General features: G+C 39.7%; 1 long non-coding RNA gene across 8 annotated transcripts in view; it reads left to right on the top strand.

Annotated features, from left to right (window-relative positions):
- The first annotated feature begins 3,313 nt into the window (after window positions 1-3,313).
- The window catches only part of LOC102162488 (uncharacterized), a 503,988-nt gene continuing 491,638 nt past the window's right edge, over window positions 3,314-15,663 (top strand). For 6 of the 8 annotated variants that reach the window (XR_014831117.1, XR_014831116.1, XR_014831118.1 and 3 more), the window contains exons 1-2: window positions 3,314-3,474; window positions 6,543-6,685. This is a non-coding gene — a long non-coding RNA (uncharacterized LOC102162488). Of the gene's footprint in view, window positions 3,596-6,542; window positions 6,686-15,663 lie in introns of all 8 variants that reach the window. The other 2 variants (XR_014831122.1, XR_014831123.1) reach the window with 1 other exon arrangement.

Raw genomic sequence — 15,663 nt, 5'->3', positions numbered from 1 at the left:
CAAGGGACTTCCTGACAAGCAAAAGCACAGGTGTCAATTAAGGAAGCAAGAAAGTGAATGGTGCTTGACACACAAAAATCTCATTTATAGCCTGTTTTCCAGCAGCAAATCCCACCAAGGTGTCAGCCTACCAATTACAGGTCTAGCGACAATACGCACTGAAAAGCCATTTGAAGTCACAGCCATTCCTTGTTATCTATTTGCTTTAGGCAACTTGCTTAAAGTCCTTGACTTTTAAGTTCTCTCACTTCTAAAATAAGGATAAGTGTAATTATGCCACTGGAAGTTTTTACTGAGATGTACCTTTTATCTTGCTTTGTTTCAAAGTTATAGAAAGGTGGGAAGGTTGAAAGGTAAATTTCCTTTTCCCTGACATATGTCTCGATTTCTGTATCCAGGTTTTTGTGTCCTGTGTTCTCTGGCTCTTAAGGGAATTAGGTTTCTTTGTAGATTAGCCAAGGCCACTCCACCCAAAGCTTTGTTTGAAAGTCAGGGATTGCTGTGGAGAGTCAAGAGGCAATCAAGTGGTGGCTGATTTTTTGCCATCTCAGGTGGGCTGAACCAAATTTGATTTTAAAATTTTAAAAGAATGTGATAGGAGTTCCCATCGTGGCGCAGTGGTTAACGAATCCAACTAAGAACCATGAGGTTGCAGGTTCGATCCCTGGCCTTGCTCAGTGGGTTAAGGATCCGGCGTTGCCATGAGCTGTGGTGTAGGCCGGTGGCTACAGCTCCAATTAGACTCCTAGCCTGGGAACCTCCATAGGCCATGGGAGTGGCCCTAGAAAAGGCAAAAAGACAAAAAAAAAAAAAAAAAAAAAATTTGCATGTCCATGTTGTGGAGGAAGTTCATACATCTCCATCTTTCTATCAGAGTTAATGTGAGAACTGAATTCACTTACATGAGGTCACCTAGCCCAGTGGCTGACACATAATCTAGGCTAAGTAAATGCTTATTTCTATTTTCTGTTTATTTTGTACTTTGCATCCAGGAAATTCCCATAATTTGAGCCATTTGAAACCTGAATATCTACCTTCTTTAGATAGCTCTCTGCAAACTGGATTACTTGTACCCCTAGGGTGCACAGAAACTCTTCAAAGGGCAAGAGAGACTTAATGGAATTTGTTTCTCCATCCTAAAGTTACACATTTACTTAAAAAAAATTGATCAGCCTGAGGCAGATGTCATTCTAGTTTTGCTTCCTGAACTTTCCTTTTATTTTATTTTTTTTTATTATTTTTTTTTGTGTGTGTGTTTTTAGCTATTTCTTGGGCCGCTCCCACGGCATATGGAGGTTCCCAGGCTAGGGGTCGAATCGGAGCTGTAGCCGCCGGCCTACGCCAGAGCCACAGCAACACGGGATCCGAGCCGCGTCTGCAACCTATACCACAGCTCACCGCAACGCCGAATTGTTAACCCACTGAGCAAGGGTAGGGATCGAACCCGCAACCTCATGGTTCCTAGTCGGATTCGTTAACCACTGAGCCACGACGGGAACTCCTGAACTTCCCTTTTAAAACCACCTTTCCGGAGTTCCCTGGTGGCTCAATGGTTTAAGGATCTGGCATTGTCACTGCAGTGATGCAGGTTCAATCCCTACCCCAAGAATTTTCTTGTGCTGTGGGCGCAGCCAAGATAAATAAATCACACCATTTTTCTATCACTTAGCAAAAGAAAAGCATACCTTCCGCCATCTCCTAATCTTGCTATACTATGTTGTTTGGGCAAAGGGTATCTCATATAAAACAAAAAGCAGAAATTAGAAAAATGTGTTTTGGCAGAGGAGAGCATTTTTTTAAAGGAGATTGTGAAAGAAAAATCTAGAAAGGGAAGCTTAGGCCCAATTTGGAAGGTTTTCCAATCTCTTGGCTGAAGCACTTTGGTAGAAAGCAAGGAAGTTGGTACTGCCTTTCACATTGTATTAAAAGCTGTCATAGCTCTGATGGGCTTCATATTGCAACTTCAGTCCTACATTTCCTGTGAGGTATGTACATATTTAACACATTGTGTTAACGGATATAGTGTTTATATCCATTAGTGTTTATATAGTGTTACGGATATAGTGTTTATATATTATTAAAAGATATATGTCCAGTAAAATTTTACTTTGTTGAATATTTATCAAACTTTGTAACATATTGATGTTGTTTTGAACAGTTGTGTACTACTAATAATTTTAATGCCTAATTCAATCTAGAAGAAATTATAAACATGAGAGAATTATGGATGTAGGAAATTAAAATCATAAATGCATATTTCAAATAACATTTTTGTTAGAGAGAAGTATAGACAATCAATAAAGCATAATGATAAATTCTATGGGAGCATTCTCTAATGACAAAAAAGCAACAATGTAAACAATGTACGTTAAAATGTTTGTTTACCTATTTTCAAATAGATAGGTGTTAAATCAGTATTTATTTTTTATTTTTTGTCTTTTTTTTTTTTTTTTTAGGTCCACACCCGAGGCAGATGGAGGTTCCCAGGTTAGGGGCTGAATCAGAGCTGAAGCCACTGACCTACACCGCAGCCACAGCAATGCTGGATCTGAGCTACACCTGCGACCTACACCACAGATGACGGCAAGGCTGGATCCTTAACCCACTGAGTGAGGCCAGGGATGGAACCTGTGTCCTCATGGATGCCAGTCAGTTTCCTTTCCGCTGAGCCAGGATGGTAACTCCCACTGTAGTATTTAGATTTCATTTGGCAAATTTACAAAGATATTTTTTTTTTCTTTTTTGGCCGCCTCAGTGGCATATGGAGTTCCCAGGACAGGGATCAGATCCCAGCCTCAGTTGCGCAACAGTGTGGACCTATACCATAGCTGTGGCAACAGGTAGATCCTTTAATCCATTGTATGGGGGTTGGGGTTGGAACCTCAGTCCTTGGCACTTCAGAGACACCACCAATCCTGTCGTGCCACAGCAGGAAATCCTAATTTTGTTTTTAAATGCTGTTGTTCATAATACACTGGAAATATCACCCTTTGCAATTATTTAAATTATTTATATTTACATTTTAGATGAAAAATTTTAGAGGACAACTTAAAAGTATGTGAATGGGTAGATAGCTTTCAATCTTTTGTGGTGTAATAATCCATTTTTGAACGTGAAAAATGCAGTTTGGCTAAGGCTGGTGCTTTGCTTGCAGTAGATAATTAAGAGTCGTTGGGAGGAATCAGAAGCAGTGGAGAAGGGGTAACATGCAGTCCGGCGGATGTACCATCGAGAGGCTCTGGAAGACTGAGAGCCAGAGAGACCTTTGCCAGGCTCAGCGGACCGGAAGTGGCTCTTGGAACGAGCGCGCGGCGGGGGGCGGGGGGAACCAAAATGGCAGCTGTTGAGAGAGAGGTTCAGCTCCGCGAAGATTTGGCCAGATTAGTGGCAGCGAGTTGGTCTGGGGCAACCGCTACTGTCAGGACATGCTTCCAGTGAGATGGAGTATGAAACAGTTCCAGCCAAGCCCAGGTGGTGAGTTGGAGTCAGTGCTGGTGGCCAGGAGCCCTTATGACAGCATTGAGGAGATGCCGACAGGCTTTTTGTGACCAGTTAAGGTTCCATTCATGCAGAGCAGTCTGTGTCTTACACACACGTAAGTGAAAACACCTCAGAATTTCACACACTAATTAGGAAAAGGTATAACGTGTTAGTTGTTGCCATGAATGATGGGTTTATCAACTGAAGGAACCCAGGGTCTCTTAGCCTTTGTAATGTTAATACAAACTCACTTCCCAAAGCCAATCTGTATTTGGTTAATTCAAGTTGTTTTTTTTTTTTTTTTTTTTCCTTCCTTTTTAGGGCCGGACCAGTGGCATATGGAAGTTCCCAGGCTAGGGGTTGAATCGGAGCTACAGCTGTCGGCCTACACCACAGCCAGAGCAACGTGGAATCTGAGCTGCGTCTGGGACCTACACCACAGCTCACGGCAATGCCAGATCCTTAACCCACTGAGCAAGGCCGGGAGTCCAACTGCATCCTCATGGAGCCCAGTCAGGTTCCTTAACCACTGAGAAAAGAAGGGAATGCCCATCAACTTTTTCACTTTGTAGAAAAGAGCATGTCTATTTCAGATTTCTCTGATCTTCTGGGGGAAGTGGAGGCTGTTTTGTACTAAAGTAGTGATCAAGGAGAATTCCTACAAGATTTCACAGATGATGGGATTGCAGAGACAATTTCTCAAGTGTTAGGATTCAGGTGTTCAGCTGCAGCTTGTTTATCAGATTTGAAGCAAATCTAGTCAAATTGTAGATCTAAGAACATCTCACAGACAAAAATAACTTTATAGATTATCATTTCACATTGTTCAAATCCAGATTTCTAATCCATTTCCTCCCCCTTTAATAGCAGAAGTGACGATATGACTATATTTCTATTTTGTAAATACTACAAGTTTCCCAGCAGCTGCCCTTGCCTATAGAGGAAAATCTAACTTTTTAGTCTGTGGCTTCCATAATTTGCCTTATCTGTATTTTTTATTTTATTTTCTATCTTTTCTCTGTATGATATCTGGGAACATTTTAATCTGGTTGTTTTCAGTGCCCTCTAAAAATGACTTCAGAATACAGTAGGTACCAGATGAAGATATGCACAAAGGATGATGGGAGATTACTTTTGATAGCATGATCAAAGAAGATTTCATAAAAGAAATGATATTTTTACTGATCCTTGATATATCGGATTTTCAAGGCATGAGCTTAGATGAAATCCTGAACTGTTGGTGAGGGACTGGGTGTGGCCTGGATTCCTAGGACATTTACTCCAATAAAAGATTTGGGAGGGCAGATACTCCTTACATGGATACAGACTACACTAATGAGGCAAAAGTGTCTACATTAGATGTATGCTTAGGTCTCTGTCCACACATGGAGTTGTGAAATAAGAACTTTCTGAAATTTAACCCATTAGTACACAGAATTTGGTATTGGACAGTTTTGTTTAGTATTCTGTTTGTAAAAGTGTAGTGAGGATTAAACTTGTTAATATATGTGAAAATACTGCCTAGGAATTAAAAAAAAAAAATCCCTAAAATGCAAAGAATCAAATTCCAGGTTTCTTTTTTTTTATTTTATTTTTTTAATTTTTTTTGCTTTTTAGGGCCACATCCACGGCATATGGAGATTCCCAGGCTAGGGGTCGAATCGGATCTATAGCTGCTGGCCTCTGCCACAGCCACAGCAACGCAGGATCCTTAACCCACTGAGCAAGGTCAGGGATTGAACCCAAAACCTCATGGTTACTAGTCAGATTTCATTTCTGCTGAGCCACAACAGGAACTCCCAGGTTTCTTATTCTTTCTGAGGATATAGTTAGGCAACCTGATTGATAACTAGACATTCAAATGCATGAGATGGTATAGGCAAAGTCCATGAGAACTGGGACTTGATATTCTGCTGTATTTCCAGTGAGTATTATACGTACTCACTGTATATTTATAAAAAAGGTAATGAATGAGTGAGTGGAGATGAATGAGTGACTGGAGGCATTCAGGGGCCCCCCTCTAACTGGCTGACTTGGCTGCCAAAGCCCTAGGCTTAGGTGACTGGCTGAGAAGAGTCTGTGAACTACATGTTTGCTTAAGGATACCTTGATTATACCTGGCTTTTCTCCCTGACTGTTTTAATAATAGAAATAGCTGACATTGCTTGAGGACCACCTATGTGCTAGAAGCTGTGAGGTACTTTACATGAACTGTTGTAATCCTCCCAGCCCTGAAAAGGTGTGTATCCTTATTTTAAACACCAGAAATTCATGCTCAGAGAGGCTAAGTAACTTATTCAAAATCATGTGGCTAACATACCAACTTGGATAGGCTAGATTATGCTGGATAATAAACAGCCTTTATGTTTCAGTGACCTGAAACATAAAGGTTTATTTTTTGTTTGTCTCACATGTTCATACTGAGTCAGCAGGAAGGCCCTGCTCATTGTCCTTAGGGATTCAGGCCACAGAGATGCAACCATTACAAATATTACTGTACCAGAAGAACAAATATCTTTAGAGAGTGTCACACCAGCAATAAACTTGGCCTGTGGAGTGACATGCATACCTTTTCTCAAAATGTGTTGGTGAAGATTAGTCATGTGACTTTACCCAACTGTAGGCAAGCTAGGAAATGTAGCCCTCTCATGTGCTTGGAAGACAGGCATTTTAGGGGCAGTGCAAGTAGCTACCAGCTAGTAAGTGGAAGACTGGGTTTATGAATTAAAAAATTATTCGACTCCCAATTCAGATTTATATCACAAAACTGTGTTGCTTTAATCAGCTTACCTAGAGTTTTAGGAATGGGAAATATCTGTATCATTCAATTTTCTACTGCTTTTCAGTGAAGGTTGTCTTTTTTGAGGCAATCTACCCTAAATCTTCTAGGCTGAGAATAATTTTTCCTTTCTCATTTGTCTTGTCACACCAGCAAATGTGACCCCTTTGGCTTATGGCAGATGAAAGTTGGAGGGATAGGCACTGTCCCCAGCTGTGCTATCTTTTGCTTGCTGTATCTATAGTAGAAATAGTGTCATTAACACTATTTTCTGCTATTCCAGACCCAGAGCTGCTGGAATGACCTAGCAATTGCCTCGGTGTGCCTAGAGTTACAGAAGGTGTATACTGGGTCAGAAGCAGCCTTCTCTCTTCCTGCAGACTTAGGAGGAGCTGACGACAAAGGCCAGCCAACAGAGCTGAGACTGTAAGTTAAGATCATTTATATTTCCATCCTTATAGGTAGCATGTGATGTGAGTTTGGAGACTGCCCAGCTGAAAGCCCTGAATTGGAATTCAAGAGCTTTGAAATCAGCCTTGGCTCTATTAGCACTAACTGTGTGACCTTGGGCAAGTAATTTAATCTCTCAGGAGTCAATTTTCTCATCTGGAAGAAGAATTCCAGTTCCAACATTCTGATTTTTAAGATGAAAACTGCCACTCATCTACATCCGAATAGCACTTAATATTTTACAGAGCTTTCCTTCAGCAGCCTTGCTATGCAGACATGATTACCCTGATTTTCCCAGTGAAGAAACAGTCTTGTAAGATCATGTGAATTGCCCAAGATCTCATGATTAATAAATAGTAGAAGGAGGACTTGAACATAAATCTGTCTCCAAATTTGGTATTTTTTTCTCTGGTCTGGGTCAGTGACTGGGTAGTCCATAGGAGGTGAAAAAGAACACACAAGTGAAGAAAGTGGGTGGCAGAGAGAAAACAGTAGAGGATTTAAGAGTGATTTTGAATCCATGCTCTGCCATTTACTGGGTTTAGAGTCCTAGAAAAGCCACTTCTTTTTTTTTTTTTTTTTTTTTTTTTTCTTCTGTTTGGCAAAAGTAGGCAGGGCTCATAATCACCTGGTACACATTGGTACACCCATCCTGATTATTAAAATACTGAAATTATTCTGTACTATTTGATGGCTAGCCACCCCATCTGATCCCCCACCTTTAAGATCCCCCCCTCACTCCCCATGATCAGCAGCAAAAGAGTTTAATGAGGGGCTCAGCAGAGGGGCATTAAGGATCCACTTCATTTCAGGGGCTGTGGTTGGTTCCAAACCATATTGGTTGTGAAATATTTTTAATATCAACAATGACTAATTTAATATCAGTAATGATAACAGTCTTCCTCACTTCAATAGGCTGCTTTTGAAAATGAGATCATATAAAACAATGAAGATGACAATCAGCTATAAACCTTAAGGGTAATTTTTAAAAAATGTCACAGCAATGGCCTCTGGGGAAAAAATTCTCTTGTACGGAAAATAATGCATAGGGTTTTACCTTGGTGAGACTAGCTGCCTGTTCAAGACTCTGAGGTGGTAAAAGAGCTTATTTTACATTTTTAACTTTGAATTTTCTAATGTTGGAATAGAACTCATTTCTTCTACCACAATATACCTATCACATCCTCTACTAAATTTGTGAATCTTGGTTTTTGACCCTTAGCTTATTGTTTTCTGTATCTTTGGTTAAGGATACTCAGCTCCCCATGGCAGGTTTACCACAGAGCAGAGATCTCTAGAGCCTACCTGTCCTAGCATAACAAGAATAAGGAAAATGATAGCATCATCAAGAAACAATGGCAGGAACTATTTATTGAGTGCTTTTTACATGTCGAGGACCCTACTGAGTGTTGCATATATTCTACTAATCATGGTGCTTGGTTCCATCCAGTTCACCCTGCATGATTAAGCTAAGCCAGGGCTCAGCAAACCATGGTCTGCAAGCCATCCAGTCCCAGGTCTGTTTTTGGAAGACGCATGAAATAATTTTTACATTTTTATAGGGTTGAAAGAAGAACATGCTGTACAGATTGTATGTGGTCTCTAAAGCCTAAAATTGTTGTTATTTTGTTTTTTATACAAAAATGCCAGTACTGCTATGACTTACTAGTGGTTGGGTTACAGTTAGGCATGCAGTACATTTAAATAACAAATAGCTATTGAGTCCTAACTACTATTTTGAATGTTGGGGAATGTAAGCCAAACAGACCAAAATTCCTGCCTTTGGGAGCAGGAATTCTAGTTCTAGTTAATGAGATAAAAGTCTGTTGCTGTTTGGTAAAGGTTTCTCACATTTAAGTAGACAATGGTGAAAAAAATTCTCCTTTCTATCCCTAGATGTTTCTTCCTTTAAATGTAATACTTTTCACTTATAAACATGAAGGGAGCCAGCCCAAGAGTTAATACCTCAAAGGTGACAGAAGAGAAAATCAGAAAAAGAAGTTAAGCTGCTTAATCAATCAACCTTGAAATATGCCATACCTAAGACCTTCTAATATGTTGTATATTACATTTACTTGAAGTTTTCCTCCTTATATACATACATTACCTAATTTAATCCTTATAACTACTTGATGAAATACATATTCTTTATTTAAATGTAAAGATCAGAGAATTAATTTCATGGTCTGCACAGTTAATAGAAGAGCTGAAAAGGGAACCTCTGGTCTGGGTCTCCCAGATCTCCGTAGTCTCCTTCTCATGGAGTTTCTAAGCAGTGAGGATTGTTGGAGGGGAAGGCAGGAAGTCATTGAGGACAGTTTTTCTATTCTGAGTCTGTGTGTAGGCTGCATTACGGAGTTTCATCCTTTTTCTTAGACCCAGGACAATGTTTCTTGACTCTCATCCCACAATGAGAAGGCAGCATTTTCCCATTTATTGAGAAAGTCCTTACCTTCAGACAGTTGTATTAATATAAATAAGGGACCAAGAACTGAAATCTCCCAGGGAGGGGCAGCGCTATCAATTTCTCTCCATTTGTTTATCACTGAGATCACGTCTCACTTTGTCTACTGTAATATGACTCCTGTCTGGTCTGTGACACTCCACTCTGGCCTTCCAATCTAATCTCCACACTTTAATTGGAGGATAAAGACAAGTTTTCAGTATGGCCTACAAAGCCTGTTCAGCTTTATTTTGCCTCAAGCACCCTCCTGCTTTCTCTTTTCCAGCCACACTGGCCTTTAACAGCTATCAGCTTAAGTCTGGAATGATCTTTCTTTTCTTCTGTACCCAGTAAACACTTATTTGTCTTGTGGATATCTATTCGAGTTGTCCTTTTTCATGTAAACCTTTTCTGATCTCCCTATCATTTGTCTTCATCAGGCCATATACTTCTCCTTCAAAGCTGAACATGGCACAATTGTAGTTTTCCACTAGTTGATGTGATAATATGTTTAGTTTATCTACTCTGCTATATTTTCTGCTGTAGGAGAGGTCACATCAGTTACCATTGTAAACCCAGTGCCTGGCACACTATTGATGCTCAATAAATCTATGTGTAATCAATGTATAAAGGTATCCATGAAAAAGCATCTTATATTTGCCCAGTGATCCAAAGCATCAAGGAAATTTTAGAGCTCAGGTTGTATCAGTCTGAATTGTTGTAGGAAATAAATTAGATTCTCAAATGGAGGAATTGAGGAAAGTTTAATTTAGAAACTCTTTGCACAGATGTAAATAAATGTAAGGGAGAGAAACAAGGAATAGTGAAGCATCTTGGTGCTAACAACAGTGAGGAGAAGTTAGTATCCCTAAAACTGGGCAAGGAAGGGAGCAGTTTTGCCCCTGAGAGAATAGCTGTGATTCTAGAAGAAAATTGCAGGATAGGAGCTGTGGCCATTGTAGACAAACCCAGTCAACCTGAAGGACCTCTCCAGTGTCCAGTGGTGCAGAATGATCACAATTAAGAACAAGAAACACCTTATCAGCAATACTCTCTTCCCTCCTTTTACCTCCATCCAGTACCTTCCATGCCATTTACCCAGTTGGGTAAACCCAACTGAAAGCCAGTAGGCAGGGAACTAAATGATGTGGTCTATCAAGTCTACTTTCCAGGGCCCAAAGCTGAGTGGACAGTGGAGGAAATGGACCTGGCAGGACAATTATAAAATACTCACTCATTGGTCATTGGGACAGTTCCATTTCTTGCCTTTCTAAAAGAATTCCTAGGACAAATAATGCTAAAAGTTATCTTTAAACATTTTAATTTGATAGAAAGGAATTACTGATGTTTGAGAGTTATATAGGTAATCAAAAGTACAAAAGTTTTCTTATTATGGGAAGTGTAGATTAATGAAAAATATCTGGGATTTTTAGCTAGATTTGAGATCAAACCATCTCTGCCACTATCTCCTTGGGTATCCCTGTTTTTCTTATTTGTAGAGTGAAGATTATAATGTCCGTCTCATAGGACTATTGTAAGAATCCAAGATCTGGTACATGGTAGATGCTCAAGAAATGGTAATTACTCTGCAAGAAGTATGCAGTTATTATCTGTTAGGGCCTAGTGTCATGATAAAGTCTCTCCCTGGAGCTTTTGTTGTTAGGCAAGCATAGCCACCAGGAAAGGAGCCATTAGAGATGAAGTAGGTCAGAGAAGAATTAAATTTCAATTGCATGTTAAGATTCATAAGAAAAATTCAGGTCATAAGCTCTAGCAGACCTGCTTTGTAAATGGACCACTCCTCACAATGGCTCCTGCCCCCCTCCACCTCTCACTGAAACCCCTGAATCTTTAAGGAAACTTCCAGTCCTCAAAGCTGGTGCCTTGTAGGTCATGAGGATTGTATACGTCAGCAAAATACTGAGTCACTCAGGCTACGTGCAATTCAACCACGGGCGATCGAAGCCAATAAAAGCAGGAGCAGTTTAGAACGCCTTAGTGGGTAGTTCTACCTTAAGACAGTAGTGACATCACATCACCCAGTTCAGATGCATTGTGTGAAAGTGACAACTTTTTCCCCCGCTTAACAAAACCCCTGTCTGCTTACTTGGTGCCAAATGGCTCACATATAAACACTGAAGGACAGATCAAAGACTACATTGTACTTTTCTTTGCCATTGCGTGAAGGGCATTATTTTCCAAGTTGATAAGATCTGGAGGGAAGAATAAGGCACAATAGACTTTTATTTCAACCGCTAAACACTCACCGTATCTTACAGAATGCCCGGGGCTCTGTTCTACTACTCTTGGTCACAAAGCTTTTGCCATTAGGGAAAGTAAGGTCACTTGGCTCAGAATTTATTCCTGGGGGATTGGAAAGAAGTTAAGAAATGGAATGAAAAAGCAGAATTAGAGGGCTTGGAGGACAAGCTGGGGTGACAGTGTTTATGCTTGGAGTCCACTACATGCCAAAGAATTCTTTCTGTCAAATTTCCTGAGATGTCGTGACAGAGAGGGGCAGACGCCACCAGTGTGGATGAGTCAGAGCATTAGTAACAGAATCACATTAATCCTACTTCACACACATAGCCTTCCCTGATGCATCTGTCTTGTGTTAGTCTGTGTTTTTCTCCTTATTTTCTCCAGACAAGGCCAGCAATTCTAATATCTCCTCTCTTTTCCCTCTTACATTAATGCCTTGTGTTGTTACAGTTCACACTTGAAATTGAAGTCACATTGGGCCAGGAATTAAGAGGCCTACTTCTAGCTTTAGCTTTGCTGTTTATCTTTGAACATACGCTTTTATTTATTTATTCATTTCTGTTTCCCTGACAAAATTATTACAGTAGTTTTGACCATGCTTATGTTGTATATTATATCCTTGTGGCTTATTTATTTTATACCTGGAGATTTGTATCTCTTAACTCCTGTCACCTATTTTGCCTTCCCCAACTCCCTTCTCTCTGGCAACTACCCATTTGTTCTCTGTGCCTGTGAGTCTGTTTTCATTTTTGGTTTGCTTATTTGTTTTGTTTTTCAGATTCCACGTATAAGTGAGATCATATGGTATTTTGTCTTTTTATGTTTGACTGTTTTGCCTAGCATACTATTCTCTAGATCCATCTAAATTGTTGCAAATAGCAAAATTTAATTATTTTATGGCTGAGTAATATTCCATGGGGGAATCTTTCTACTTTGTTTCTCATACGGAAAAAGAAAAAAAAAAAAAAAAAAAAGGATGGTGGGGTTGCAGGAGAATAAAGTAAAATCACCCCAGTTTCTTCCCATTTCCCAGGTCTTTCACCTATCCTGTTACCTTGTATTCTGTATAGGTCACTTTCTTTTGTGAGTAGCAGGGGGTTGCCAGGAAGAGGCTAGTAGATTTCCTTGTTCTTACCAGAAATAGAATATATCATGACTGAAGGAAATGGCTATGAATAACTTTCAGCAGAACACTTCTATTTATGACAGGGACATGGTCTCAACGAGGAAATTGACACTTGAAAAATATGTCTATGTATACTTTTTTTTGGTTCAGGAAGGGAAAACAACAACACGAGATTGTTTGCATTGCAGGGAAGAACTCTTCAAGGTCCAAAGTGGCTCTGATTTGACTGAGGCTTATTGGCCTATATTTCTGAGATTGAATGGACAATCACAAAATCAAGCCCTTCTTCTTCACAGTCTGGTTTCATTATGAAGACCCTGTTTTTATGAGTAACTAGAATTATAGAATTACAGTACTAAGAAAGGCCTATATATAGCCAGTCAAGTGTTTTCAAACTCTGTTTCGGGGGCTGTATCCATGGAGGTACTTTCAATACTCTGCAGATGTTTGGGTTGAATGTTACTACTATTTTTTTTAATGTGGTTAGTTCTTGAGTTCTTAATTATGATTCCTTTTTTTTTTTTTTTTTTTTTTGGTCTTTTTGCCTTTTCTAGGGCCACACCCTCAGCATGTGGAGGTTCCCAGGTTAGGGGTCTAATTGGAGCTACAGATGCTGGCTCACACCACAGCCACAGCAATGCCAGATCTGAGCCGCATCTGTGACTCAGATCCTTAACCCACTGAGCAAGGTCACGGACCAAACCCGCAATGTCATGGTTCCTAGTCGGATTCGTTAACCACTGCACCATGATGGGAACTCCTTGATTATGATTCCAGTCCTTATTTTGACTTTCTTTTACAACTTCTCTCTTAAAATCCAGTTTTAAGTAGACCTTACCAATACTAACCAATAAATTAGCTTAATTTCTTTGTCAAGAAATCTCTGAAATAATGATTCCCAAATCATCTTGGAGAAAGTACACATTCTTGATGCCAGATACATTTTTGAAAAAGTGTACCTTGCCAAAATAGCTTTTCAGAAGTCCATTCTCTTTAGTGGGTCCTAAAATCTGGAAAGACCTATTTTTGGGGTTAGAGATTTCCTACATAGAATAGGAAATGGGTAAATCAGAGGGTTTTTTTGTTTGTATGTAAATGTGTGTCTGTGTATGCATAGTAAGAATTATTCATTAATTAAACATAGAACCTTATATATTTTATGTGGCTATATATTTTTGTATGTAAATGCATTCTTCAGTGCCTGAAAGGGCACATACATAATCCAACAATAGTTACCTTGGAGAAATCAGGGAGGAGCCAGAATCAGAAAGATGGGCAAAGAAGATTTTGCCATTTACAGTGTCAGATTTATTTTAAAGGAGAATGATTTGTTTATATTTGATGTTATCAAATATTACCTTAAAAACAATGATTTATTAAATCATATGTGAAACAGTTTTGAAGGGAGGAAAAAGAAAAAAGAAATCAAGATGACTGGTGCAAGATAGCCTTCCCCATCTCATGCTATATTTGCCCGAAGATCTCCATTTGTGCTTCCCCTTGCTCCTTATAACAATCCTTAATTTATCCACTGCTCAGTGAAAACTTTCTGTCCCTTTCTACAAATGTGGTTACTTTCTCAGGCCTTGGGAAAAGCTGGAAATGGAAGGTTAGAGAGATGAATCTCTGTGGTTGGGTCTGTGCCAGGTTATTTCTATCAGACAGGCCTGGAGGCTGCTCACATCATTGGCTACCTTTGCACTTAGCTTTTAGGATTTTGTTTCTACATCTTTTAAGTAGATACACTTTTATCCATTTTGTGAGTCTTGTACTGAGGGTTAAGTAGTATATGAGGGTATCTTTCACAGTGCCTGGCACATAGTTATATAGTTAGGATCAGTAAATATTAGATCCCTACCTTTTCATTGTTTTGTTCTTTTATACCCCCAGGAACTGTGATAGAAACTGATGATCTAAAATAACAACAGCAACACAAACAAAAAAAGAAAGTAAGATGTGATTCTTTTCTGGGAGCTATGTAAATAGTTAAATGCAGTAAGGTGGTTTGAGTTCTGTGATGTGAGTTTACTGAGAGGATACAAAGAAAGGAATGAGACTAATAACTACAACTTATCAAATGTTTACTGGGAATTAGGCACTATGCTAAGTGCAGTTTATACCTTATTTTATTTAATCATCCCCACAACCCTATATGGGATGGGCTGTATTACCCCAGCTTTACAAGTAAGGGGATTCCAGTATACTGATGTTAAACTTCTTGCTCCAAATTGCGTATCTACTCAGTAAGAGAATTGGATTTTGTGTTTGCCTGACTCCAAAGCCCATGTGTTTAACCCCTGCTTGGGGATTGAGAATAGAGGCAAGACATTTTAAGGAGAAGTTTTATTAGTTCATCTTTCCATTCACCTTTCCTTTACATATTTCAAAAAGGATGTACGGTGGCTTTTGGAAAAGTTAACTTTTTTTTTTTTTTGTCTTTTTGCCATTTCTTGGGCTGCTCCCATGGCATATGGAGGTTCCCAGGCTAGGGGTCAAATCGGATCTGTAGCCACCGGCCTACGCCAGAGCCACAGCAACGCAGGATCCGAGCCGCGTCTGCAACCTACACCACAGCTCACGGCAACGCCAGATCCTTAACCCACTGAGCAAGGGTAGGGATCGAACCCGCAACCTCGTGGTTCCTAGTCGGATTTGTTAACCACTGAGCCACGATGGGAACTCCTGGAAAAGTAACACTTGAGTTGAGTTTTGAAAGACTAAGCATCTTTCAAGTAGGGCAAGATGGAGGCAACAAGATGGAAGTACTGTGAAAGGATCCATTGACATGTAGCCTTTACATTAGCCCCAGACAAGGGTGAAAACAGAGGCTGGAGAGATAGGTTTGGCTAGATACTTTAGATGCAGTATTTCAAAATTGAGAATTTATTCTATGGGCAGTAGGGAGTTAATAAGAATAATGACTCACTAACAACTAGTTTCATTAACATTGAAACATACCTCATGTTTTCGCCTGAGATAGAGTCGCCTTGCTTGATCATTCTCATTCATTTATGAATAATACTTGGCAATTTTCAGAAATTTAAGCCAGCCTCTGAGGCTAAAACTTTAACTTTAGCCTCTTTCAGCCTATAGAGGCTCTTGGAAGGAATGTTCTGTGTCCTG

This window comes from Sus scrofa, chromosome 16 (genome assembly GCF_054392235.1).
Source record: "Sus scrofa isolate SSC_HxYL_T2T_F1_AM1 chromosome 16, Sscrofa_HxYL_maternal_Yorkshire_Landrace_v2.0, whole genome shotgun sequence".
In the NCBI taxonomy this organism is placed as follows: domain Eukaryota; kingdom Metazoa; phylum Chordata; class Mammalia; order Artiodactyla; family Suidae; genus Sus; species Sus scrofa.
Note: the sequence above shows the minus strand (reverse complement) of the source record. Positions and strands in the feature narration are given on the sequence as shown.